Source organism: Schistocerca cancellata, chromosome 7 (assembly GCF_023864275.1).
Source record: "Schistocerca cancellata isolate TAMUIC-IGC-003103 chromosome 7, iqSchCanc2.1, whole genome shotgun sequence".
In the NCBI taxonomy this organism is placed as follows: domain Eukaryota; kingdom Metazoa; phylum Arthropoda; class Insecta; order Orthoptera; family Acrididae; genus Schistocerca; species Schistocerca cancellata.
This window is the reverse complement of record NC_064632.1, coordinates 266428746-266455307: the sequence shown is the minus strand read 5'-3', so window position 1 is coordinate 266455307 and position 26562 is coordinate 266428746.

Sequence of the window (26562 nt, the reverse complement as noted above, 5' to 3'; positions counted from 1 at the left end):
TAACACCACCGCCTCCGAATTTTTCTGTTGGCACTACACACGCTGGCATATGACGTCCATCGGGCATTCGCCATACCCACACCCTGCCATCGGATTTCCACACTGTGTACCGTGATTCGCCTCTCCACACAACTTTTTTCCACTGTTCACTAGTTCAATGTTTGTGCTCCTTGCACCAAGCGAGGCGGTTTTTGGCATTTACCGGCGTGATGTGTGGCTTTCGAGCAGACGCTCGACCATGAAATCCAAGTTTTCTCACCTCCCGCCTAACTGTCAAAGTACTTGCAGAGGATCCAGATGCAGTTTGAAATTCCTGTGTGATGACCTAGATAGATGTCTGCCCATTACACATTACGATCCTCTTCAGCTATTGGTGGCCTATGTCAGTCAACAGACGAGGTCGACCTGTACTCTTTTGTGCTGTACGTGTTCCTTCACGTTTCCACTTCACTATCATATGGGAAGCAGTGAACCTAGGAATTTTAGGGGTGTGGGAATCTTGCATACAAACGTATGACACAAGTGACACCCACACCCACACGATGTCAAGTGACTACTGAGGTCGCTGATATGGAGTGCCTGGCAGTAGGTGGCAACACAATTCACCGATTATGTAAAACGTGGATTACATAGCATATGACCCGCATGTCGTTTGTCTGCCATTTCTGGGAACCCATCCCATGCGTCCTTGTTCGATGACTCCTTTGCCCTCCAGTATGGGGCGCGTCCCTGTTCTCAGTTACCTCCAGGAGTTCCCTTTCGGCTTTTGCTCCGGCAGCTTAACTTAACGCTACCTGCAACTTTACTGGTGGGTGTGAACCGTTCATTACCTTGTCTTCGTGCGGGGGCCCATGTTCACCTTGGCCTTCATTCGCTTCCTAAAGCTGCTCCAGACTCGCTCTGTCGCCGTGAGTTTCAAGACCTCCACACGGAACTTCGCGATAGTGCCTTTGCGTGCACTTGGACTGACCGTGGTGTCGGGTGTGCTTCGCCATTGGCACCGACGATATTCGGCATCGTCTTCCGGAACACTGCTCTGTATTTGCAGCAGAGCTCTTCGTCCTGCATCAGGCCACACAGTACATATGGCGACACAGGCTTTTCAACTGTGTCATCTGCTCCGATTCTCTCAGTGCCCTTCAGAGCCTGTGTGTACTGTACATATGCCATACCAAGGTGCAACCAGTCCAGGAGAGCTTCCACTTGCTCACCCTTGATGGAGCCATTGTGCTGTTTTGTGTGGGCCGCTGGTCACGCCGGTCAGCTGGGAAGCGAGGCTGCTGACGTTGCTGCCAACGCTGCAGTCTTCCCACCTCGGCCCACTAGTTCTTCCATACCTTTCTATGACCTCTGTGTAGCAGTCTGTCAGCAGGTGACGTCCCTTTAGTATCACCACTGGTCTTGCCTTCATAGGAAGAAGCTCGAGAGATTTAAAAGCTGTCTCAGCGGCTTGGCCGACCTCCTCTCAGCCCTCTCGCCACGAGATCAGTTTAGCTCGGTTACTTATTGGGCACTGTCGTTTGAGCCATCGCCATTAGTTAAGAGGTAATCCCCCATCATTTTGTGTTCATTGTCTTGACGGTTCGTCATTTCCTGACCGGATGCCCTTTTTTTAACAACTTACGTGCTAATTAAATGTTTGCCGCCAGAGTTTTCGCCCGTTTTAGCAAACGACGCGCGGGCTGTCGACCGCGTTTTACTTTTTATCCGCCGTAGCAATATGGCGACGGACATTTAATCTTTAGTGCAGGAACTCCGTTGTCCCTATGGCGTATTATTGACCTTTCTCCAAGAGGATGTCCCTGTTTTTAGCTTTCTTTCCTTCTGTCGACTAGACTTAACCTGTAGTCGCCTTTAACTCCTTTTTCGTCTTAGTGTTCTACGGTTCTGACATGGACGCGTGAGACCTTAATTGTTTTTGCGCCCTAAAACAGAAAAAAAACTTATCGAAAATCAAACTGGTTTCATTAGAACTATTGTGTGCACCGCACTTACTCATAACTGTGAATACGGTTTGAAGCAAAAGCAGTAACAGATGTTTACTGCATGCTGTATCCATGGACACTAACAGAGGAATATCATCTAATTTGTTTACTGTATTCTATAGCTTTTTTGAAATAGCTAAGTGCTTGTAGTAGAAGAGATGTGTTTCACCAGTAGCAAAGATGAATAAATTACCAGCTCTTGTGCTATGCGTTTTAGAGCCCATGTTTATTACATATTGTTTATTGGTTTTGGTACATATTACCATCTCCCTAAATACGGAATAATTTTTAAAACCCTGTTAACAGTCTTACGAGAGGCGTTCAGTATCGATTTACTCATATTTTTTCCCATCATCCATGGTGCGCCATCTGAACCATTATTACTATGGCTATTTTGTAATACTTTGATTTAGCTAGAGGTGGCAGGACAGTGACTAGAAGTGTAATGCCTGCGCAGTACAGCCTGTTTTCCCTACTGCTCTCATTTCGTGAGCGGAGATCGTGGAGTGTGAGCATCACGAACAGCGCGAAGTGATGTGGGTTCTGTGGCATGAGGGTGTAAACATTGCGGGTATTCACATGTGATCGGTGGCAGCGTGTGGAGAGCGTGCACCATCACGAAAAAGTGCTCTTTCAACACGACAACGCTCGTCCCTTTACGAGTCGGAAAACTACCGATGCCATAGCTCAAATTGGGTCTAGATATTGCCACACCCAGCAGTTTCTCCTGATATCTCCCTTACTAATTACCATCTATTCGGGGCAATAAAGAATACTTTGCGAGGACATCATTTCGCAGAATTCCAGGGATTGCGAACAGCTGTCCAGCGATGGATGCGACAGACTGCAGAAAAATAATTCTGGGGGAGCGTACAGATGTTTTAGGGTAATGTGTCACATAGCACACAATGAATGACGCGAAAAAATAAAGTGTAAATCAATGTCGAAGCCCCGTCGAATTTGTGTTGTCACATCGGTGGTTGCCACTCCACCGAAATGAAACTGTATGTATAGCGCTGACCATCCCCATAACCCAACGTTTAGTGTACCTGAAAGGAACTGGGACGGTCGATACATCAGTTGTATCTCATAATGACGACTAGTAATACCCTAAATGATTTAATTGAGATTGACACTAGCCGAGGAAGCCTTTTTCATTCAAACTGACACTGGCCAAGGAAGCCCAATAACTTATCTTTAATTTTTCTGAATGTACAGTTTACCCTGAATAGCGATCACGAGTTACCTTGCTCTGCTTAAAATGCCATTTAGGAGCACTAAATAATAAATCTAAGGCATTAGATTGTGTGAATGACAATATTCTCCTAAATAAATTGAACTTTTACAGGACTAATGGAGTAGACAACTAACGAATAATGTCAGATCTAATCAAAACAATGCAAAAGATTGATCTTAGCGATTCAACTGATATAGTCCGGGGACATAATTATAAGTGAAAGAAATAAGGTACAGGGTTTCCCATGTCTGAATCTTAGGACTACTAATGTTCCTCATGTATGTAAACGACGTTCCGTGTAATATACAACAAGCACAGTTAGTTCTTTCTGCACATGACTCCAGTATTGTAGTCAATATAAGCATACATACAGAAACAGAAGAAATGGTAAACAAAATTCTTAAAAGTGGCACTGACTGGTTTTCTGCGAATGTCCTCATCCTAATTTTTTAAAATACGCAACGTTTTCATTTCTGCATGTTTAGGGATACTACCAATTATAAGCTAACACAATGTGAGAAAACAATAAATAGGGTGAAAACTTAAAATTTCTTAGATGCTCATATTATGAGAATTTAAATTGGAAAAAGCACATATTGGCACTTTTAAAACAACTTAGTTCAGCCACATTTGTACTTAGAATCATTGCAGATCAGTAGGTTGACTTATTTTGCACATATTTATTCATTACTGTTATATGGAATAATGTTCTGGGGTAGCTCATCTTTAAGAAAAAAAAGCATTCGTTGCTCAAAACCGTGCTATAAGAATAATATATGGTGTTCACACACGATTATCTTGCAGACATCTGTTTAAGAAGTTGGGTATTCTCTCTTGAAGTTTGTTGAAAATAACCCACTAGAGTTCAAAAGGACCAATGATGTACATAACAACAATACATAAAGGAAAACTGACATCCTTTACTCGACGTTAAGGTTGTCTTTAATACAAAGAGCGGTGCAACAAACTTAAGATCATTTACGCAGTGATATAAAATGCCTGACTTATACCGAAGTAAAATCTGGAAACAAACTGAGAAAGATACTGCTTGACAACTCATTCTATTCATAGAAGAATTTCTGTTATTGTAGTGTGTGAAAGGTAGTGGGTAGGAATTAATAGCTCAGTATATATACATCAAAATTAGAAATGTTCAAAATGTCCCCATATGTACAAATTAATTTTCAATGTGAATGTAAAAATGACTCTTTCCACCTCACTACGATTTATCGTGCTAAATGATGCATGAAACATGAAACCAACTAACCAGAACAGTCTTGATTTCATAATACATTACTTTCTTTGCTATATCGTTGAGATAAATAGGTTCTATTGGTACTGACACTAAATGTTTTTTTTTAATTCTAATTTTCTATCGGATGATGGAGCAGCCGAAACGACGCAATAAATTAAGTACCCAAAATGATCTCAGTGTCATTCAGGAAATCTATTTCCGTTATTAATAAAAGTAATCTTAGTTGCCAAATCTGTTAATTCTTCACGGGGTGTAAATCGGGGCTCCTGCCTGCCACCGTTTTTCCTACCACCATGCAGAAGCGGTCTCACCTGTTAATACCCCTTTTGCTGGACTGTGGAGACGTAATACATTACCTGCAGTTGGAAATACTTTTGTCCAGATGAGTAACTTAATCTGTGAAGTAACAATGTGAAACGGGAACAGCAACTGACAGGTCAGTGTAGTTAAAGGGCTATTGTCATAAAGAATGGGATTCAGCACCCTTACAGTACTCGTGTATAGGGAGCTGCTGGCTATCTATAGGGCAGGTAAAAATGCATAAAGTATATACACAATCAAATATTAAACAAAGATAACTCGTCCAGACTCTGGAGATAATGAAATTCAGATAAACGGAGATGAATCGACATTAATTTAAACTAAAAAATTCATTCGGATGTAGTAGAATTTAGAACAGGCGCAGCATTTGACCAATTCTGGTAGCACGCCCTGCGGCTAACACACAATAACTGCACACAATTTAACTATCGTGAGGTCAATGTTTCCATTCTCTGTGACAATGTTGAGACAGCTCCTCCACAACAAGGCATCAACAGTTCACAACGTAAAGTAGAGTATCAAATTGTCACTAGGTTACGTCTCGGGGATGCACCACGGATCTGCTTTTCAGGTGGTCCTTCCAGGCTTACTTTCCGTGGCACAAACAGCGGACGATGCTCGGTCGCAGTCGCGTTCCTTGTATTCAACTCCGCTGGTAGTACGAAACACGCGCCTGCCCCAGAGAGCTCACGGCTTTTACAAGTGACAGTACAGCAGTGTGTGCCACTACCTCCATGTCGCCGTCCTTCCCCGTTCCCTCGCTGCTTGGTGTCCACCTGCCAACTACCAAACCGCCGCTCTCGCGCCGCAGGGGCGAGGTCGTCAAAGACGGCCACACAGTGACGTAACCAACAATCGAGAGATCGAAACGATCCGTACTGGTCAAGCACATGTGCGACGCAAATGACGATGACTTCTGCTCTACTGATAGCCGTGAAGTGAAGCCGATTATAAATTGTAACAAAATGGGGTTGAGAGAGCATCTCTCAGCAGTTTTGCAACCTCTGTCGCAGCACAACAGTATGCTTCTTCCGACACAAAAACATGGCAGTACGAACTGTTCTTACTGCTCATATTGGTCACTGTGTGATGGCGCGAGATTTCCAAACGCTGACGGAGTCAGTATTCCTATGCTTCGGTGTTGCTGAGGCTTGAATTTGAATGAAACGGTCCTCGAACTTCTCCCGGTTTTCGCCATCTTGTGTATTTTATGAACTGAAGCATTAGTGCTCACGAAAACTGCTGCACCCTCATCATTCGATGGTCCTTCCTGTAGGCAAGCTATAAGTGATTTCAGTTCGCTGCGAAACACTGATTTTTAAACATAAATTGGCAGATTAAGTCATTGCTCGAATTGTCCAGAAAGTTCTTCAAACCTACCGCGAACAGCTGTGGCCGTGTGATCCATAAAATACCATCGTTGAATGTTTGCAAATGGTCTCCAAGTTGTCGTACATAACCAGTTCCAATCAATGATCGGTTCATTTGGACCAGAGACTCCAGATGACTCCATCTAAACACAGCTCATAGCAGTGTGGAACCACCACAAGCTTCCACTGTGCCTCGTTCACAAGCTGCGTCCATGGCTTCGTGGGGTCAGCACCACACTGGAGCCCTACCATTAGCTCTTACCAACTGAAAACTGGATTCTTTTAGCCAGGCCACGGTTTTTGAGTCGTCTATGATCCAACCGAAGCAGTCACGAACCAAGGAGAGGTGCTGCAGACGTTGTGGTGCTGGTACCAAAGACACTCATCTCGGTCGTCTACTACCACATCACATTAACACCAAAATGTACCGCACTGTCGTAACGGATAAGTTTGTCGAATGTCTCACATTGATTTCTGCGATTTTGTTTGTCTATTACCACTGACAGCTATACGCAAATGCCGCTGCTCTCCGCAGTTACATGAAGGCCCTCGGCCACTGCGTAGCCCGTGGTGAGAGGTAGTGCCTGAAATTTGGTATTAAAAAATGGTTCAAATGGCTCTGAGCACTATGGGACTTAACTTCTGAGGTCATCAGTCCCCTAGAACTTAGAACTACTAAAAGCTAACTAACCTAAGGACAACAAAAACATCCACGCCCGAGTTCGGAGTCGAACCTGCGACCGTACCGGTCGCGTGGTTCCAGACTGTGGCGCCTACAACCGCTCGGACACCATGGCCGGTCAAATTTGGTATTCTCGGCACACTCTTGACACTTCTCGGCACACTCTTGATGCTGAGGATCTCGGAATATTCAATTCCTTAACTATTTCCCAATGGAATTACTCATGTGTTTAGCTCCAACTACCATTCCGTGTTCAAAGGTTTCTAATATCCATAGTGCGCCCATAATAACGTTAGAAACCTTCCCACATGATTCACTGGAGTAGAAATGAGCACTCATCCATTACACTGCCCTTTCATACCTTGTGTACGCGATACTGCCGTCATTTGCACATGTGGCATATTTCCATCCCATGACTTTGGTCACCTCTGTTTTTAGATCTGTGCGTAGTACCACTGAACTTGGCATTACTTATCTGATACGAATGTGTGATTGAAATCGCGATTACATTTTTATTCATCTCTCCTTATTGGTTTGGTGACTTGACTACAGTTATTAAGTGAAGCGTCCTGGTTAAATCGTGATCATGAGAATAAGATATAAGAAATTAGGGGTAGAGATATTTTTCTCCTCGATATGAGACTGAATCGACAGGGAGTAGCTGCTATTGACACAGGATGCCCTGTTCCGTGTGGTGAAGTGACCTGAGGATTGTATAATGAAGGAACTACTCGGTGCCCTTTGTGTCCTTTGTGGCAGGGACAGCGTCGTGACCAGGGCAGTGCAGCAGCAGGCGTGCCCGCATCAACGTTATGCAAACACTGGACGAGGGTCCGCGGTGTTGTTCAAGCGTGGTTAACAAACAAACGCTTGTCGGCATCTTGTGAAGTGCTGCGGGCACGCCAGCAACTGGATGGGGGTCGATGCCAGGCACAGCTAGGAACGCCGGACGTGCAACGCACAGTGCTTCGACTCGAGTATACGCCGCTAGAATTAACTTCTCCTACCGACCCCCCTTCTCTCCACCTTCGCACGCGACCGCTGGCACCGACGCCAACTTAAGACTTGCGGCTGTAGCCCAGATGGGATCTTAACCCGCTTCTAGTATAATTTCTCCGCTGGATTCTGATGTCTGACTGTATGCAGGCTCTGTCTGCTCACACGCAACACCGCTGCGCGGCACTGGGGAACAAGCTGTCCAATCATTTAGATCGCAAGGAAACTGACAACTGAACATGCCTAAGTGTCAATAAACAATTTTGTTGAAATTGGACGGGTATGTAGACGGACAAAAGTAATTCAATACGTACTTTTCTTTGTTTGTGTCCAGTTTCACTTATACGGGAGAAACACAGCCGGAAAGGTAATCTGGCATATTTGGTTTGTAGGGAATGTCTCTGAAACGATTGAAAATGTTTCTCATCTGTACCTTTGCCTTCAAGTCCTTTGGGATCACCAGATAAACGAGTTTCTTGTCTTCGCGACACAAAAGGCTCGACAACACAGGTAAGCTTGTGAGATGTATGTGGCTTTCGGTGCTGGAAGGACGTGTGAGAGGTTTCTCAAATCTAATTTTGTTGAATGATATTAACTTGAGAAACAATATAATTGTACTGCAGTCAATAGTGCATAATGAATTCTTTTCACCCAGTTTACCAATGTACTGGAATATGGATATGCAAATCAGGATATGTAGAGGATCACCTGTAACAGTTTCAAATCCTGCTGAATACATGTTGTGTAATGTGTTCTCCGACTGTGTGTAAGAACATATTCTGGTTTACGCATTTATTTGCACATTATCAATATTGCAATTATTTTTTATCTGAGAGTGAGTTACTTAACATTTTCAATTAAAGATACACGTACGTGAGCAGTAAACTAAAAAATATAAAATATAAATTAACAATTTCAAACATAAAAGAAAGTAAAATAAATACCTCGACCAATAATGAATATTTAGATATTTTAATGTAAATGTAAATGCCGTGTTGGGCGGGCCTCCCTTCGGGTAGACCGTTCGCCTGGTGCAAGTCTTTCGAGTTGACGCCACTTCGGCGACTTGCTTGTCGGTGGGGATGAAATGATGATGATAAGGACAACACAACACCCAGTTCCTGAGCGGAGAAAATTTGGGACTCAGCCGGGAATATAACCCCGTCCGTTAGGTATTCCTTCGCGCTGACCACTCAGCTATCCGGGGCGGACAAGATATTTTAAGTAGGTTTGTTGAAAATACTATGACAGCACATTGTGTACAGTTTATTTTCCAGTAATGCTATTTCAGAAACCAGCTTTATTACACACAGACGTATGTAGCTTGAAAGCGCCTTTAATTTATGTTATGACAAAAGTTTTCATTCTTCAAATTTAATTATTGGTGGAAGTTTTTTTTGCATAATTTCAATTTCTTATAAAGTTCGACTACACAGTTTTCAAGATAATTAATTACATATCAACTTTTATATGAGAAACAATTTGCACCGTTTCGAAGATATTCCCTTCAAACCCAACATGCCAAATTACCTTTCAGGGTGTGTTTTACCGCTTAAAAGTGAAACTGGAAACAAACTAAAATTTACGTAGTGCGTTACTTTCTGCCTCTACACATCCAAAATGTTTTATCTACAGTCGCGAGCAGTGGCCGCTCGAATAGAGGCGCCATGTCACGGACTGCGTGGCCCCTCCCGCTGGAGGTTCGGTTCGAGTCCTCCCTCGGGCATGGGTGTGTGTGTTGTTCTTAGCATAAGTTAGTTTAAGTAGTGTAGGTATAGGTACCTTAGGAATTCACTTTTTTTTCAACAGCTTTTACTGACACTTGTGTGAGACCTTCCTGGGATGACTTGTGCATTCTCTCCCCTCACCTTGAGTGACACATGGGAGCCCTGATGGGTGGAATACGGGCGCTGTTTGTCCGCTAAACGAAGTTTCTTTAAGGAGGTAGGCTTTAGTGAAACACCGAGAGACATTTTATAAAAGTATAACTAATTCTGTGTCACAATGCTGTGAAATTCTATGTGGCTTTTATAAGGGCGAAGTGAACATTTGTTTCAACTTATGGGCAATGCGAATGACACTGACATTGTAAGATTGGGTCACCACGGAAAATACAGGGTTGTTCAATCACCTATTGCTGAACGTTCAGGAAACATTCCTCACAGAACGAGAGTATATGTTATATTTGACATTGGTCCGGAACCTGTTTATTTCCATCTCAGAGCTCTTTTATCACAAATATGGGGAATACACAGGAGAAAATTGTATCAGCACAATATGAAACACTTTCCTACATAAACTGATCAAACTACCCTCCTTTAGCAAGGATACATGTAACGAACGTAGCTTTGAATCCCTGATGCGCTGTTGAATCCCTAGAAAACTGGATATTGTTTCATTCCCTACCACGATATGAGAAAGAAGACTTTTTACATCTAGTCCTGACGTTCTGTACACAAGGTCTTTCAAATGCCCCTACAAATAAAAGTCTAGTGGGTTTATGTCAGGGGAGAATGGAGGCATTGCTTCACCTCTACTTATTCATCAGCCTTGGAATCTAATACTGACAGGCCTACGAACATTAACACTGAAATGGGAAGGAGCTCCATTTTGCACAAAGTACATGTTCTGTTGCACTCATGATGGGATACGGTCTAGCAGAACGGATAGGGTGTTCTCTAAGAAAATGTGGTAAGTTTCTCCATATACCATGGGTGGAACAACATCATGCCCTAACATCACCAACTACACCAGCCTAGATGTTGACAAAATACGTTTGTTGGTGAAGTGATGGCGATATTTTTTCATGATTTTCGGCAGCCTATACGTGCTGCTTGTGATAACTTACAATCTGATTGCGTTGAAATGAAGACTGATCCATGAACAGTAGATCTGCACATCGTTGAACGAACCATTCGCAAAAGTGTACCTATCTAGGAAATTCAGCTGCTGATGGTGCCTGCACACACTGTGCATAGTACTGATACAGCAGGTTCTGATGTATCACTCTCCAGACAGTCATGTGGTCAACCTTACCTGTTGCAGGTAACTGTCTGACAGTGACATCAGGTTTGTTGTCAACTGTACAAAGAAATTTCTCGTCCTCCTATGCCTCCACCAATCGCGAATAATAGGCTTAAACATCCCATGCTCCATAAGCCAGAGATCAGTTACTTCAGAAGTCCGCTTGTGAGGGCACAGTCGTTCCTAAATCTCACATAATACTAAGGTTGAGCGCCACATCCATTACCATCTGCTAAACTGTACAGCAAATGGGCATCTGCCAAGTCTGCGTTTCAGTACACTTCCACTGCACTGTGCCGGAAACCAAGACCGTGGAGAACATTATATATGTTATGCTATGTGCTTGCCCAGTCCGTGATGAACGCTAAACCTTTGATGGTACAGGTTGACAGTTATTGAACTATATGAAATAAAATCTTCATAACTTCTGAATGGTTTGAGTTAGGACGTTCAAACAGCGCGGTTGGCCGTGGGACATGATGAGAATTACTATTCACATGCATGGTTTGGTTTATCGGCGAATCCCACATTCATTTGGATGGGTTCGTCAATAAGCAAAATAGTCGCATCCCGGGGACTGAGAAACCGCACTTTGCGATCGAGAAGTCTCTTCACCCTCAACAGGTGACTGTGTGGTGTGCAGTGTCCTGTCAGGGAATAATCGGTGTGATATTCCTTGATGGCACGGTGACTACCAAACGGTAAGTGAAAGTTTTGGAAGATGATTTCATCCCCATAGGAAAAAGTTCTCGGATACTTATTCTACATGCTGGGTCTTCTCATTTTGGTTCGTGAACGTAAATTTGTATTTAGATGTAAGAAAAGCCTCAGTGACTACCATTCGGAAATGAACGCTATCACTGTCAAGAAGTGCCCACTAAACAATTCGTACAATACCTTGCTTTGAAGTCGGTCATTGTAATTACCTAACCAGTTTTCATTCGGCTGTTGCAGAGAAAAGACCAGGTACGAACACCAGGAAAAGAGATACTGTGTTCTGCCTAAAAAATATAAATGTGCCGGACAATATAAGTAATACTCGTGCTGAACTCCTGCAACTGCTTAATTTATAAAAGTCAGGCTACAGAATGTAGAAATTTGAATTTCTTGCATGTGAATGTGGACACACAGTTTTTCTTTTACCCATAAATCACTGTCAGTATAATCCGACAGAATTAATTTTGGACACGTTATAAGCTATGTGCGGAGAAAAAACAAAACATTGAAGATAGCAGACACTGAAATACTTGTGTGTGAAGCAATAGACAGCATCCCCTTCAGCGTGTCAAAATATGTGCGACACGCTGAAAAGTTTCAAAAAGAAGGCTTTCACAGGGAGATGAAGATGTACAAAAGCCTTGAACCTGTCATCCTAAAGTTACAGTCAGATGGTTCCGACATGGGCTCGGATAACAGATGGTATTACGATGCACATTTTTAAACAATGTAAAGTAATAATATTTTTTTGGTTTTTAGACTCAATGTTTAAAAAATTTTTGTCAACAAATCAGATGCATACATAGTACACGAAGACTTCCTGGCTTTCACTGATTAGAAATATGTAGCCTATGATCAAAGTATAATGTTCACAACAATGCCAAGAAGAAGTTAAAATTTTCCCAGAGAAAACTCCAATAATTGGGCAAGCAAACCCCTGTAATTTTCAAGGTACGGATTAAAAAATGCCTTATAATAGAAGGAAGAGTTACCTGTCGAGATATTGGTGGTTTTCGTCAGCATTCTGTCGAGTTATTCACAGAACATGGTTAATCTTTTGTTTGTTCAATGAATCATAAATGCATTCTCCTATTGTAATGTTGAACGAATTATTTTAAACTCATAAGAACAGTTGGCACCAAAAAACATGACATACTGAAACTTCCTGGCAGATTAAAACTGTGTGCCGGACCGAGACTCGAACTCGGGCCCTAGCCTTTGGTGGGAAAGTGCTCTACCAACCGAGCTACCCAAGCACGCCCCGTCCTCACAGCTTTACTTCTGCCAGTACCTCGCCTCCTACCTTCCAAACTTTACAGAAGCTGTCCTGCTAACCGGTTCGAGACTCGGCCCGGCTCACAGTTTTAATCTGGCAGGAAGTTTCATATCAACGCACTATCCGCTGCAGAGTGAAAATCTCATTCTGGATGATAACATACTGTAAGTTCTACCGATAGTCTTTTGCACTAATCTTTGCTACCAGTAATTCTTTTTTACGCGTAGTAATTTTCATTGAAGTGCAGTGAAAAACACCCACGTTTGCGCATTATACACATTTAAGAAAATTGTATGGAGTAGAAGCAGCTGTTAAACAAATATAATGATTTCGGTTTGAGTTTGACGTTTATTTTGTTCTGTATTACATTTTTACTTATAATATAGTCCAAATCACATTAATTGCAGTAAATTATTTCATTTTTTCCGATGATCTTGTCGTTAGACAATCGCCATTTGGAGAGAAATAGTACTTGACTTCGTCACATAGCAGTGTCAGCTGTTCCAAAGTCACACAGACGTTTGCTGTGGACACAACTTCAAAGGCTTGAAGTAAGGATTCTCTCCTGTAGACGATTGATCGGAAAGGAACTTTTTAACCAAAAATTTTATCTACAAGGATGTTAAGAAAGAACCCTCATTTCAGTACCATAGAAAAGTGGTTCTGTAAAATTATGATGGAGTGCCATATGGATGTTAAAGTTACCTGTATTTTAGAAAAAGTTGTAGTAATTATATAGACATTTATATTTGGTATATGTATTTTGTTTGGTTGTGCTTAAGTTCTTTGTCCATTATTTCAAACATTCTTCTGTTCCTTATGGAAATAAGAAACTTTTTATATTTCTATTTTCTTTTTTGCCAGAATTTCTGAGCATAGTTTATTAAACAGTTTATGGTTGCAGATATTTTCTCTTTTTCGTTTAAACAGTTTTGTTCTTTCATGAAAGCAAATAAATAAAACAAGTTGATAGCTTGAATAATATTGGTTTTGCTGAATATTCCCCAGTTTTTACAATGTAGGTCATTCAATTTTTTTATTCTTGATAAAAATTTTCTCGATATAAATGGAACCCTTACTCAAGAAGCTCAATAATGCAAACAACTCTAATTTATTTCAAAATTAGTGGCCTGCAAATAAATACTTTTTGTAACATTGTCGGATGTGAATATTTGCATGCTGTAAGTGGTGACAAAATTTTTAAGGAACTCAACAACGATTTTAAAACTGTCACGTCAGACAGGTGTCATAAAACAATTATTGTTAGAAATCTTCAATTTTTTGAATATGGAAATATTAAGCATAGATGAAAGGGAATGAAGAAACCTCAACAATGTTAATAAATTTCATGACCGAGAATTTTTAGTATGAATGCAACTGATGCTGAATTCCATTAAAATTTTTACCTAACCTTACTTATTTCATTTGAAGAGGAACATGTACTGATTACTAATGTTACTTTTAGCTTTGTTCATTATGGTATTTCATGCAACATGAGGCCAAAACCTCCAGCACATAAAATCATTCAAAAATAAAAGAATAAAAATATAAAATAACTACAAAATAAATAAAATAAAGTAAAATATAAAATAAAACAAAAAAGTTAAAATGGATAATATTTATTACACCTCAAATCGGTTGTTTCCCTGGTTATTTACTTATTTATTCGCCTGCCCTGTATCGGCTTGAAATATTACAATCTTTTGCGTCACATGTTCTTATAACTGGCAGTTTTCTGTGCTCCGAATAAGCAGACTCTCGAAAGAGCCACCTAGTGCATTCAACCTGCTCAGTTACTACTTAACCAAGAAGGTACTTTCAACATTTTACTTGGGAGGATGACAATTCAAACCCATGTCCAGCCATCCCGATATAGATTTTCTGTGATTTCCCTAAATCGCTTAAGGGAAATGCAGGGATGGTTCCTTCGAAAGAGCACAGCCGCTTTTCTTCTCCATCCTTCCCTAATTCGAGCCAGTGCTCCGTCTCTAATGACCTCGTTGTTGATGGAACGTTACACACTACTCTCGTCCTTCTCCTCTTTCACATTTTATGCAAGAAAAAGTTCCATGTGATGCTCGTACGTTCTCTTTCTGTGTTTCCCGTGACTAGTGTGATTATAAAAACGAGTACAAAATGAGCTCCAACATGGATATACAGAGTTTCTCCATCCATATCGAAGGAACATATTTTATTCCTCTACGTGGGAGGAATGTTTCCTCAAACATTTGTAATATCTTCTTGTTACACCCTGTATTCCAGTGGCTGAAAACGCAGATATAGCCTACTAATTGCAGTAGTAGCCGAACACTACATTATTTTACATTGTGATCACAAGCCCACAAGGAGTACACTGAAACTCATCAGTGAGAGTCGTTAAACTCATACACACACATGGATGTAACAATTAGCAGGGATGTGAAATAGAAAGGTCACACTGGCTTGTTTTCGCAAGCTGTACATTTCGGTTCACTGACAACATACCAAAGCAAGCAATTAGTCAACAAAGAGAATCACTTAAATAACATTGGTGGGATCTATCCTACAATACTACTCATATGTATGGGGCGTGTAACCAAATAATTCTTACAGGGGATATGGTTGGACGTATAGAGTGAAGAGCAATATGTGTGATTACCGTTTTATTTGACCCGTGCTACAGTGTCACGGGGATCTACTTGCAAAGTTTGAAGGATTAGCGTTTAGTGATGAGCTTAGCAGCACACTACAGTCCGCTACGTATAGCCCACGAAGAGATCGCGAAGACTAAAATTAGCACTCAAAGAGGCGTTTAAGCAATCGTTCTTGCCACGCTCTGCACGTGAATGAAACGGCATGAAGATCTAAGTCCTGGCACTGTGAGAAGAACACTCTGTGACATTCGGCACAAACGTTTGCAGACTTTGCATGTAAATGTAAATCCGTATTTAGCGCTCGTAATAAAGTAAAATATTACTCTGCATTTTAAAATACTGTTCTCAATGTAGGATGAAGGTTATGTACGATAAGGTATATGAAGAACCTGACACCAAGAAAACGATCACTTCACAGCAGAGTTATCAGCTAGAGAACTCTGTGGCGACACTCTAGTGCTACTAAATGGTGTTAGTAGTTGGCGAAAAATTAGAGATAACTCGACATTCGTGCAAGGAATTTGTGGATCTATACAAACTCTTCGGTATCATAAGGTAGAAACACTGGATATTACGAGACGAGTGATGTACACTATGTGATCAAAAGTATCCCGACACTCCAAAAACATATGTTCTTCATATTAGGTGCATTGTTCTGCCACCTACTGCCAGGTACACCATATCACCTACATCAGCAGTCATTAGACATCGTGAGACAGCAGAATGGGGTGCTCCGCGGAATTCACGGACTTCGAATATGATCAGGTGACTGGGTGTCACTTGTGTCATACGTCTGTACGCGAGATTTTCACACTCCCATCCCTAGGTGCACTGTTTCCGATGTGTTAGTGAAGTGGAAACGTGAATGGACACGTACAGAATAAAAGCGTACAGGCCGACCTCGTCCGTGGACTGACAGAGACCGCCGACAGTTGAAGAGGATCGCAATGTGTAATAGGCAGACATCTATCCAGACCACCACACAGGAATTCTAAACTACATTGGGATCCACTGCAAGTACTTTGACAGTTAGGCAGGAGGTGAGAAAACTTGGATTTCACGGTCGAGTGGCATAAGCATCACGCCGGTAAATGCCAAAGGACGTCTCGCTTGGTGTAAGTAGCGTAAACATTGGACAATTGAAGAGTGGAGAAACTTTTTGTGGAGCGACGCATCACGGTACACAACGTGGCAATCCTATAGCAGTGTGTGGGTATGGCGAATGCCCGGTGAACGTCATCTGCCACTGTGTGTAGTGCCAACAGTAAAATTCGGTGGCGGTGGTGCTATGGTGTGGTCGTGTTTTACATGGAGGAGGCTTGTACCCCTCGTTGTTTTGCGTGGCACTATCACAGCACAGGCCTACGTTGATGTTTTAGGCACCTTCTGGCTTCCCACTGTTGAAGAGCAATTCGGGGATGGAGATTGCAACTTTCAACACGATCGAGCACCTGTTCATAATGTACGGCCTGTGGCGGAGTGGTTAGACGACGATAACATCTCTGTAATGGACTGGCTTGCGCAGAGCCCTGACGTGAATCCTATAGAACACCTTTGAGATGTTTCGGAACGACGACCTCTTGCCAGGCCTCACCGACCGACATCGATACCTCTCCTCAGTGCAGCACTCCGTGAAGAATGGGCAGCCATTCCCCAAGAGGGCTTTCAGTACCTGATTGAACGTATGCTTGCGAGAGAGAAAGCTGTCATTAGGGCTAAGGGTGGGCCAACACGATATTGAATTCCAGCATTACCGATGGAGGGCGCCAAGAACTTGTAAGTCATTTTCAGCTAGGTGTCCGGATACTTTTGATCACAAAGTGTATATCCTATAGATAGTACTAGTCTATCAAGAGGAAATATAAGACTGTGTTAACGAAGGTGTAGGAACTTTTCCTAATTGTTTTTTTGGTTTTTTTTTCTTTTTTTTACATACGAACAGTGAAAAACGCGGAATATAAAATCTAAGCAATTAGACTTTGATGTCCAAAGTGAGTTTCGCTAAGCTATCAATGTTACAGCATGAACTTCCATTTGTTGTTGATTTGCAGGTCATGATGAGGAATGGTGAACCACTGTCAGAGTGGCAGAAGATTTTCGACCCTATACTACCACAGGGGAGTGTGCTGATCTGAGAATTAGAGCTGACCAGGATGAATATTTTCTTCGTACTGAAGGTTGGGTTGTTAACGTGAATTGACTCGCTCAAATATCTACTAAGATTTGTACATAAATCGTAACGTAATTACTTTAACTGCCATTTAGAAAATTGTTTACTTTTCACTGCTGATTGCTTTCGTACATGATTGAGTGACAATTACCAACGGTTTTGTCGAGTCTTTTGCACATATCTAATTATTTTATTGTTAAAAACCATTTGAAAACAGGTAGCACACAATATTTTTTTATTCAAGACAACCAGTCTTAGCCGTATCTTCAGCTCTTAAACATTTTATTGTAATGGCACGTATGTTTAAAAACTCACAGCGCCTTGTACAAAAGGCCATGTCCATATGGATAAGTATATGGACACATTCTTTTGGACTAGCTGCTGTGTGTTTTTAAATACCTTAGCCATGTCAAACATTTATAATGTGCTGAGTTTTATTCACTTGACACCTTGTGCATGAGGTTCAGCGTAGAAAGAACACGCTTAACTACAAAAAATGTTTAAGTACTGAACATGACAGGTAAGACTATAGAGATCTGTTGTCTTGAATAGGAAAAAGTTTTGTGTGATCATGGCTTTTCGATGGTTTTCAACAGCTAAAACAAATCGCCCTTCAGTACTCTCATAATGAGAAAATTCAATAAAAGCACTCTCAGTGTCATGTAACTCTGTATGTTACGTTGTGGTTTTAGTTCTCTTTTTATATTATGCACTTTAGTTTAAATTTACCTGTAACTGACGGCATGAATTTCTGTCCACAAACAATGACGAGTTATTTTGTTGTCGCTCCTGGAATTTCATCCTCGGTATTTATGTATCTCGTCATGGCGGCTCATATGCCGTCGTGTTACCTTCTCAACTGCGCTGTTGACGGCAACCTGTCCGCAGTAATCAAGCCTCCCACCATTTCTCCCTCTCTCCCCCCCCCCTCCCCTCTCTGACTAACATACATATTCTCTCTTTTTTCACGCATTTCCATACGTTCCCTTGTTCTCCGCCCTTCACTCAGCTGGCTGTCGGACTTTTTATCAATTGCTTTACGCGTTACGTCAATAAATGTCAATATTAGGCCAGCCGGATTTCGCTCATAATTTTCGACATGAGATTTATAGTGGTACAAGCACTAATCAGAACTGACAAATATTTGTTGATCTTTACAATTATTTTCACAGCGCCAACAGGTCACCAGCCCTATGCATCATCTCTCACAACTTCTTCCTCCCGCTCTCTCTCTCTCTCTCTCTCTCTCTCTCTCTCTCTGTGTGTGTGTGTGTGCGTGTGTATTGTGTACAGATTGGAAAAGAGAGCGTGTATGTTGGGATTTAGACGTGACATGTATCACTCCTACACACTACAATCTAATGCCTGGAACTTGAACCTCAACGTTTGATCTTGAACACGCCCATATCCTTTCCACTGTGACCTTAATGTGCAGCTCTTTCCTCCGTTGCATATTTACTCAAGCACTCGTCTACAGGATGAGATGGCTAACGCTCACTGGTGCAATGATACTCACGAATATAACTATTCAACAGGCTCTAGATACCGGCTTCCAGGTCGATGCCATATTTCTCGACTTTCGGAAGGCGTTCGACTCAGTTCCGCACTGTCGCTAGCTCCAAAAAGTGCTCGCTTACGGTCTATCCAATGACATATGCGGTTGGATAGAAAGTTTTCTAACAGACAGGGAGCAGTATGTCGTCCTGAACAGGGTGACTTCAACAGAAACAAGTGTAACTTCAGGTGTGCCCCAGGGCAGCGTAGTAGGTCCGCTGCTTTTTACGATTTACATAAACGATCTGGATTATGGTATTGACAGCGGCACTAAACTGTTTGTCCATGTTGCTGTAGTCTATAGGAAAGTAGTACCACACGAACTTGTGAACAAATCAATGAGGATTTGCAGAAAATAAATGCCTAGTGTAATGACTAACAGTTATCTCTCAATATTAGTAAGTGTAACCTACTGCCTATAACAAGGCGAAAATCCTCATTAACGTACTAGTACAAAATAAATGCCCAATCTTTGGAACTGGTAACATCCGTCAAGTATCTGGGTGGGACTGTTCGAAATGATCTCAAATGGAATGATCAGATTACTCAAGTAATGGGTAAGACGAACTCTAGATTGCGGTTTATTGGTAGAATCCTGAAGCGATGCAGTTCTTCAACAAAGGAAATAGCTTACAATACGTTAGTTCGTATAGTCTTAGACTATTGTTCGTCTGTATGGGACCCTTACCAATTGGGTCTGATTCAAGAGATTGAGAAGGTCCAAAGGAGAGCGGCAAGATCCGTGACTGGGACATTTAGCAATCGCGTGACCGTTACTAATCTCATAGAAAGTTTGAAGTGGGACACACTTGCAGATATATGGCGCCCTCAACGGAAGGGGCTGCTCACTAAATTCCGAAATCCGAGATTCACCGAGTATGTATAGCATATATTATTACCACCAACTTTCAAATCGCGCAATGATCACCATTCATAGATAAGGGAAATTTGATCTCGTATTAAGGCGTTCAGTCGTTTTTCCCACGTACGATCCGCGAGTGGAACAGAGGGGGGGGGGGGGGGGGAAGGGGGAGTCGAAATATGACTTTGGCGCGAATTGTGCCCTCCGCCACACAGCATGGTGGCTAGCGGAGTATATGTACTTGTGATATGTAGATGTAATTTTCTAGGCCAACGGTTTGTTCCCGTGGGGAAGAACCTAATCTACACTCCTAGAAATGGAAAAAAGAACACATTGACACCGGTGTGTCAGACCCACCATACTTGCTCCGGACACTGCGAGAGGGCTGTACAAGCAATGATTACACGCACGGCACAGCGGACACACCAGGAACCGCGGTGTTGGCCGTCGAATGGCGCTAGCTGCGCAGCATTTGTGCACCGCCGCCGTCAGTGTCAGCCAGTTTGCCGTGGCATACGGAGCTCCATCGCAGTCTTTAACACTGGTAGCATGCCGCGACAGCGTGGACGTGAACCGTATGTGCAGCTGACGGACTTTGAGCGAGGGCGTATAGTGGGCATACGGGAGGCCGGGTGGACGTACCGCCGAATTGCTCAACACGTAGGGCGTGAGGTCTCCACAGTACATCGATGTTGTCGCCAGTGGTCGGCGGAAGGTGCACGTGCCCGTCGACATGGGACCGGACCGCAGCGATGCACGGATGCACACCAAGACCGTAGGATCCTACGCAGTGCCGTAGGGGACCGCACCGCCTCTTCCCAGCAAATTAGGGACACTGTTGCTCCTGGGGTATCGGCGAGGGCCATTCGTAACCGTCTCCATGAAGCTGGGCTACGGTCCCGCACACCGTTAGGCCGTCTTCCGCTCACGCCCCAACATCGTGCAGCCCGCCTCCAGTGGTGTCGCGACAGGCGTGAATGGAGGGACGAATGGAGACGTGTCGTCTTCAGCGATGAGAGTCGCTTCTGCCTTGGTGCCAATGATGGTCGTATGCGTGTTTGGCGCCGTGCAGGTGAGCGCCACAATCAGGACTGCATACGACCGAGGCACACAGTGCCAACACCCGGCATCATGGTGTGGGGAGCGATCTCCTACACTGGCCGTACACCACTGGTGATCGTCGAGGGGACACTGAATAGTGCACGGTACATCCAAACCGTCATCTAACCCATCGTTCTACCATTCCTAGACCGGCAAGGAAACTTGCTGTTCCAACAGGACAATGCACGTCCGCATGTATCCCGTGCCACCCAACGTGCTCTAGAAGGTGTAAGTCAACTACCCTGGCCAGCAAGATCTCCGGATCTGTCCCCCATTGAGGATGTTTGGGACTGGATGAAGCGTCGTCTCACGCGGTCTGCACGTCCAGCACGAACGCTGGTCCAACTGAGGCGCCAGGTGGAAATGGCATGGCAAGCCGTTCCACAGGACTACATCCAGCATCTCTACGATCGTCTCCATGAGAGAATAGCAGCCTGCATTGCTGCGAAAGGTGGATATACACTGTACTAGTGCCGACATTGTGCATGCTCTGTTGCCTGTGTCTATGTGCCTGTGGTTCTGTCAGTGTGATCATGTGATGTATCTGACCCCAGGAATGTGTCAATAAAGTTTCCCCTTCCTGGGACAATGAATTCACGGTGTTCTTATTTCAATTTCCAGGAGTGTAAAATCCTCCATTTGCACACCACAAGAATTGTGTTACCCATGTAGCTGCTTCCTGTGTGTAGCGCACCCCTGATCTATCAAGGGGCGTCCTACAACCTTCCACCTCATAGCGTAGGTCGAGGAATCTACAACCATTTTCTTCACAGAGTCGACGTAGCCTCTGGTTTAGATTCTCCACTCGACTCCGTACCAGAGGACCCCAGTCCACCCTGGTTACGATGCTGCCAATCGTTAGCCCTCCTCCAGAGATGGAGGCCGCCTTCGCCAATTTAGCCAGCCGTCGAAGAGATCCAAGGATTTCCTCGGAACCCCGTTGGTGCCGACATGTGCAACAATCTGCAGCTGGCTGAATCACGCGCGCTCGATAGCCTCTGGAGGAGCCTGATCCACATCCCGGACAAGGCTCCGCAGCAAGCACACAGAGTGAACGTTGGACTTCTTCCCCGCCCTAGCCGCTATGTTCCTGAGGGACTCCATGACCCACCTAACATTGGAGCTCCAAATAATTAACAAACACGTACCCCCCCCCCCCCCCCACTTGCTTGTCCAGACCATGTTGAAGGAGCGGCCGCTATCCTGGCACAAAGGGCATTCTGATCCGGCTCAGCCTCCCCGTCAGCATCAGGAACACACTGTATCTATTAACAAAGTGTATGGGATTTTGCAGGAGCCTACGTCCCGCATGCAGCCTTCGCCTTGAGGCTCGAAACCTCGACACAGTCCGCCACCCTCACACTGAGGTGAGAGGGGGTTGACTGGCTCAGTCGCACCTGAGGTCGGCTCAGTGACAGAGAGCTGTGAAACCCCCCTCCCCCCACCCCCCTGTACATCTAGTACAGCAGAGGCCGCCCCAGGCACCCCATCCCAACTGCACCTCAAGGTGGCACTCTGGAACTCGTTGACTGTGGCCAACTCCTCCTGCATCCGCGCACAACAGACACAGTCCCTACCAATCTAGCTAACATGTGATTTACTATAAGAAACTTAAGGAAACTTACTGCCACACAAGGCTAACAGCTACATTCTAGTTGTATGGTAGAAGCTAGATCTGGTGCTAATTTTCCTGTTAGGGGCTATCTAGTGAATACTAAGGAATAAGACAGTAACCTACAGTAAACTGCTAGAGCCTATCTAGTGAATATTATTAACGAATTAAACAGTAACCTACGGTAAGCTAAACCTACTGATTATCCTTCGTATTTATAATGTTAACAAGCGTTTACGTACATGCGAAAATGACCTAATAAAATAATGAAAACTGCTGCTTTAAATCTACCGTGTCTAAATGACACTAATAAAAGTAAATACTAAGTATTGCCCGCATCTCGTGGTCGTGCGGTAGCGTCCTCGCTTCCCACGCCCGGGTTCCCGGGTTCGATTCCCGGCGGGGTCAGGGATTTTCTCTGCCTCGTGATGGCTGGGTGTTGTGTGCTGTCCTTAGGTTAGGTAGGTATAAGTAGTTCTAAGTTCTAGGGGACTTATGACCACAGCAGTTGAGTCCCATAGTGCTCAGAGCCATTTGAACCACTTTTACTAAGTATTGTACACTGACAAATCAGGTACAAAACAAAACCTTTAGCTAACATTAATAGTTCAGAATGTAAAGCACAAATACGAACTCTACTTTATAGGAACCGATGGGCTTACTGTACACGATCACTGAAGCTCACAACAAGCTAAGGAATTTAAGTAGTCGGCGAGGTGAGCTTTAGCTTTCTGCTAACTAAACCGTATGTAAAAAGGGCTGAGAAGTTTTATTGGACGTTTTCCATCAGTTCTTCGCAATTTTGATAATCATTAATTCTGAGTCTTACAGAAAGATCTGCGGTTGTTTTGTGACATCCTCATTATTTATGATGTCCCTTCTGGGGCCACCCTTAACTGCACGTAGAACTCATACCGTATCTTTTTCATTAAATGTTAACTTCAGTTAATAAAATACATTTTGAAGCTGTGATGTAAATTCACTCAAGCGTCTTCCATCCATGATGCAGAACTGAGAACATTTCTTATGAGAACGCAAAAAGGCTCGCTGGAAGGAACTAGTTACTTGTTGTTTAAAAAATATGTATATCCTGATAATGTCACACAGAATACTCTTCATACCAAGTACAGCGTCACCTGTACGAGCGTGGTTTCACAAGTGCCGTGAAAGTGCCATGATGGGCTGGAACATTTTTGTTTCACGTCATCGGTTGATAATCCTGGTAATTCCAAGGATCGTATAAAGAATTTCAACACTGTACAGCATACAGCTCATTGTTGACATCCGTCTGAATTGGTCAGTGTATCGATTGCGATTGATAATGGGGAGTTTCATGCTGTTACTAATCATTTTCATTTGAAGAGTTGGACTGCCACACAAATGAAAACAGAACTTGCTGGAGTTTACGTGAACTCTTCACCATCATTGAAGACCGTTTAGTTTTGGATTAATGAATTTCATCGTAGTTGTACAAGCACAGAAGACGAAGTACGCTCCAGTCATCGTTCTGGGTCTCCACAAAGGAACCCATTTACAGAATCCATGATGCTGTAGGGCAAGACCGCCGAATAAAAATTCGTGAGATTGCACAGACTGTATGAATCTGAAGTGAGTGAATGCATGATATCCTGCACGGAGAATGGGCTATGAAAATCTGTGTGCAAAGTGGGTGCCGTGACTGCTATCAGTCGACCGAAGGCGCATTCGACATAACGTTTCAGCACTGTCTCTGACGATGTTTAACTGCAGTCTGCAAGACTTTTTGCACCGATTTGTGACTACTTACGGAACCTGCATCCATTACCACACATCAGAGTCAAAACGGCATTCAAAACCATGGACAAGGGCAGGTCAGAGTGCACAGAAGTAGGTGAAGACCATTTTATCAGCTGGTAAGGTGATGACCACTGTTGTTTGGGATTCTCAAGCAATAATCCTCATTCATTACGTAGAATAAGGCAGAATGATAATTGGACCCTATAATGTTTCATCGTTGGATAGACTGAAATTTGCGTTGGCTGAAAAAAGGCCAAGATTGGTAAGCAAAATTTCCTCTTTCACCACGATAATGCACCAGCTCACACATCAGCCACAACAACGGCGAAAGGGAATTAATTTTTTTTAAATTGGTTTCTCATCCACCCTGTTCACCAGACTTAGCCCCAAGTTCCTTGTTTCTGTTCCCTAACTTAAAATTTGGCATGCTGAGAAGAAATTATCGTCAAATTAAGTGTTGTTAGTTTCAGTCAACGAGTATTTTGCACAGTTTGACAGAATCTATTTTGCTGATGGGTTGAAGTTTCTGGAGTATCGCTGGATCAAGCGTATAATCCTCAAAAGAGACTATGTCAAGGAGTAAGATTACTTGTTACGAAACAAACATTTTTTATGCTTTTTTACCTAACGTGTCAAACTACCATACGTCCTTAAAATCAGTTTTCAACTCTCACTCTCTGACCTAAACGTGACCAGCTTATTTCAAGTCACCCATTTACCAGTCATAAATGATATAGGCTCTCAAATGCCGGTGTGTGCTACAGTAACGTTGCTAACAGACCATTTAGAAGTGAGCTGAAAACAGTTATTGACTTCGTTTATCGTATGGTTACAAGCTAAATGGACAATAAGGCTTGTAAGACGCGGTATTTCGACGGAGATGAACAGTGAGCGGGAAAATAGTACGGTTTCCCGCTCTGGGCTACATGGCACTGCATGGTGCAATGCTGCGTTAATTGTGACGAGTTGCTTGTGCCAACGGCGAGGTGTGAAGGGACCAATAGCCGCATCCAACGGCGTATTGTGATCTCAATAACTGATGAAGTCCATTGGTGAGCTCACTTCGGTAGCAACGGACTAGAAGTTATCTTACAGGAGTATTATCATGAACAGTGGTGGTTATACCGACGCCATTACCAGTACATTTATATTCTGTAAATCAGTTTGTGTAATAGTCAAGCCAAGTTCTGTACAGAGTGTAAAGTTTGGAGACAATAATTTTGTGGTTTAAGTTGGATTCCCCGAGTGTAATCAATTATATAAAGGAAACAGGTCATTATTACCCCATATTCATTGATTTCTCGGTGCTGCAACATCAGTGAAAAGTTATGGTGCGTGAGTATCGGCGTAGCTATTTTGCAAGAGAAAATAGTCGGAATTAACGCCGAAATTGCCAGCAGACGCCGCTTCATGCATCGGATGGAAGATGCCAGGTACTGTGCCACCGTAATTACTTTCCAGCTCGATGTGGTGGCTCTTCAGTACATTGCCATAGTCAAAAATTACTCGCGTCCGCCCGAGCAACGTAATTCTCAATTAGTGTTTCCAGTAACTATATTGACAAGCAGATCTAGGTTGTTCTTTAATTAAGCGTTCAAAGAAATTGCTGCTGCCGCAGTACACATTGTGCCTTCAGCACAATGCAAGCTCAATAACATTAAATACAGTGATTTCAATTTGTGTAGTTTACATTAACCTAAGACAAGTACAAGTTTTTATCATGTGTGTTTATGTATTGTGAAACGATTTGAGGCTGGGGTAGTGTTTTAAATAAATAATGTCCTTCTGCTAGGCAATATCAAACGTACAGAAATAACTGCTCTGTGTTCAGTCACTTCAAAGAGATTATCAGTGCTACTAATAAGCAAATATAGACGTAAAAATAAGTTGGTTACGCGCCATTATCATTATTTATTCCAAAAATTTCGTGTAGTAGTTGGATCACCATAGGGTGTCTATTCGAAATTATAACACGCGAGAGCCGCTTTCCG